This window comes from Cryptomeria japonica, chromosome 7 (genome assembly GCF_030272615.1).
Source record: "Cryptomeria japonica chromosome 7, Sugi_1.0, whole genome shotgun sequence".
NCBI lineage: Eukaryota > Viridiplantae > Streptophyta > Pinopsida > Cupressales > Cupressaceae > Cryptomeria > Cryptomeria japonica.
In genome coordinates this window covers 199,543,024-199,546,523 of record NC_081411.1, presented here as the reverse complement: position 1 = coordinate 199,546,523, position 3,500 = coordinate 199,543,024, and positions in this window count along the sequence as shown.

Genomic DNA, 3,500 nt, shown 5'->3' with positions numbered 1-3,500 from the left:
GCAGCCAAAGGACAATCATGGTTCTTCATTAAATTGCAGCAACAATGTAACTGTAACAATGAAAAGAGGACAATATGCATGATGTTGAAAAAGTTTGGACAATCACTTAGTACATCATATTCCCATCAAAGAAACAAAGGTGCCAAAGTATTGATAAATGAAAGAGTCTCCAAGTTCCTTCATGGCAAATAAAAATCAAACAAAGCCATCTCATATGATTATAGCTATCACTGAGAGATAAATGTAGATATTTGAAGACATCATGAAGACAAGAGAGGAAAAGGACTATTATAGCAATGATCAAGGAGACAATTTATTAATAAAATGACAATGCTCAAGTAGCAAAAGATAAAGTGTAAGGAGAAACATTATAATAGTTCAAGAAATCAAATGACAAAGGAACTTTGACAATCATTATCTCATGAAGACATCACTGACCCTTGTCAAAGTTGGTAGGCCCTACCAATTTAAGTAGATTGTCAAAAGGAAAGTATTGTGGGTTGTTTATCATGTTGCAATCACTTTTCATCAATATTTGCTAGATTGAATCCTCCACATCAATGTATAATATCAAGTTGTTGCACACTTCTAAATCTTTTATTGGCCTATCTGCAAACATGGCTATTTTCATCAATATGAGCAACTCAGCATCTTTCATTGTCACTTCATATCGATATAAATACTGGAACTCATTTAAAAACTATAAAAAATCATCTAATCGTTGGCCAAGTTTACTGTTTTTCTTCAACATTTTTAATTGTTTCTATAGGACATTTTTGTCGATGGTTTATCATGCTATGTTTCACAAAATGTAGCATTTTTTTAAACTGTCACAATCTATAATAACTGTCCACATTGCCAACCCTTGTTTATAATCTTTATTGTAGAATCTTTATAAGATATTCCATACATGCCTTAGTGAAACTCCTTCTTGGGCCTTTGGAATTGGTATTTTCCTACCATTATTTCATAGAATGTCCATCAATCCATGGAGATAATGAGTGGCTGACCGTACACACTGAAGTTATACTTCCTTATTCTTGCATCAAAATGATTAAAAATAATCATTTGGATAACTCACTATTCACACTAAAGATGAGCATCAACACAATATGGTGTACTTGCACATTGATCAACTTCTCCATGTTAGGATATGCCTTGATTTTCTTTCACCAATGGATTCATAATTCTCCCCTAGGATGATACATATACATAACTTTGAGCAACACCTTTTACCTTGCCTTTTCTCATTCTTCTTTGTATCCAATGCCTTGGCCATATCCAAGGTTCTACTGGTCTCAATTGGAGCTTTAATAACTACTTTACAATGGTTTATCTATAAGTGGTGGTGCAGAGGTAATATCTTTCCCTTTTTTATCAAAGTTGCTATCTGCATTTTTGGCCTATTCTTCTTAAGCTTCCCATATATTCTCTCATTGATTCCTTAAATTCAAACTGTTTATGGATGTTGGGAGGTGAGAATTATGCTGATCAAGACTTAAATTGAGAATCCAACATATAGCCAGTTGAATTCTTGGAAATTTGATTAGCATAAAAATAATTGAACCATGAATGTATGTAGAAAAAACTAACACAAGAAAAACAAATTTTAAATAAAAAAATTTGCTACTATATTCACATAATGATGAGAGGTGTGTACTGCTATCTTGAAGAGGAGATGCAAATGATGAGAGGTGTGTACTACTATATTGAAGAGAAGATGCAAATCATTTCTCCCATATTATCATAAAATTCAGGTAATGATCTTTAAGAAGTAATGTGAAGCTGACACCCTCTTCTTTCTAATATTGTTAGCATATCATAAAAGGGCAGCAATCTTGAAGAATGGATGTTTTGCAACAAAATTTATCTCTGATTTTTAATTCAAATGGCTATTCCTTGATGGAAATTTTAACAGGAAATGAATAGTCCATAAATTAAAAATAAAATAAATCAGCTTGGAATTTGAAAGGCCAACAAAAGATGTAAATACCTCAATAGAGTCAAACATCAATGTTGCTAAACAATATTATTACACAGATCAAAGATAAGGCAATCAAAATGAAAATTGAAATAATTAACCGCTTTTCATGAAACCCATTAGTTTCTTTGCCAAGAAATTTCATACCATTCAACCAACACAACCATTAATCCATTCTATTATTGAGATAGATTGTTAAAACAACACAAAATTATTTGCAAACTTTAGCTCTAGTTTATTGGTAACAAGGTTTTGCCTCACCAAAAATTGGACATGTTGATTATTGTTAAGTACATGCTACTAGTTCATGGATAACAACTTTGACATGGTTAGATGTCAATATCAACAATACTCAAATTGCAATTCAAATTTGCAAATCAGAACTAGAAAGTATAATATTGAGAAGATCATGTAGCCCATACAGAATTATTAGGATTCAAAAGCTACAATTCTTGAAGAGGCTATGGTTGAGAGAGAGCCTCCCAGAGAAACCGAGAAATTCAAAATTACAGAGCAGGCAAACAATAGTCAGAAGGTGCCTTGGTTGAGTGAGACTGATGTAGGTCTGAATCAAATCCTATCGGTCATACCAATGAGAGAAAAGAGGAAATTATCTTAGCTCTTAAAGATTCTACAGAACATAATTTTTCTCACAATGAAATCACTGTTAATTTTGCAGAGCAAATCCTGACATAGTTTTCAATATCAACAATATTTAATGCATTTTGTCTAAAATATAAGGCATGGGTCTCGTGTCCATTAAAGTAAATACGCTGAAAGCATATTGTCATTAAACTAACATTCAAAGGAATAAAAAACGTTTGTATTTGTCACAGAAATAAAATTCTGTAAAATTTGAAACTATTTAAAGTAAAAAAATTGTTGAAACTAAGCTTCTGTTAGGTGAAAATACCAAAGGATTTTCACATCCACGGCCTTGTCATAATGTTATTTGTATATGTTATGCTTATTCTCCATAAAAACCTAAGTGCCGCCATCAAAGCTAATAGCATTTTCTCAATGGATTTGTAATGGGTGCTAATTTTGCATATTTTAATGTTGTAATACCACTTGTGAACCATAAATCTACAGGTCACTAACACATAGAATAAATGATTAGAAAATAACAATGCTGAAAAAATAAGATGATTGAGGTAAACAGATCTGAAAGGAATGGATGGATGTTGATCCTCTGACCACTTTCTTGTTCGCCACATAGATTTACAACAGAAAATGGGACAAAACAGTCGACACGTATGATAAGGTAAAAAGTATTCTGAACCCCTAGTTACAAATATACATGTTACACACAAAATCACAATAGTTCATTAAACTTTCAACAACCCTCTAAAAAACCACCAAATAACACTAATCTTCTCTTCTCTGAAAACCTAAAGACAATAAAAGTGTTTATCCTATGGATTTAACCCACATTGCACCATAATCCTTCAAACCAAGAAGAAACAAGCTAAATTTTTTCCATACACGTGTTTACAAATGAAAAAGAAGGAAACTAGTT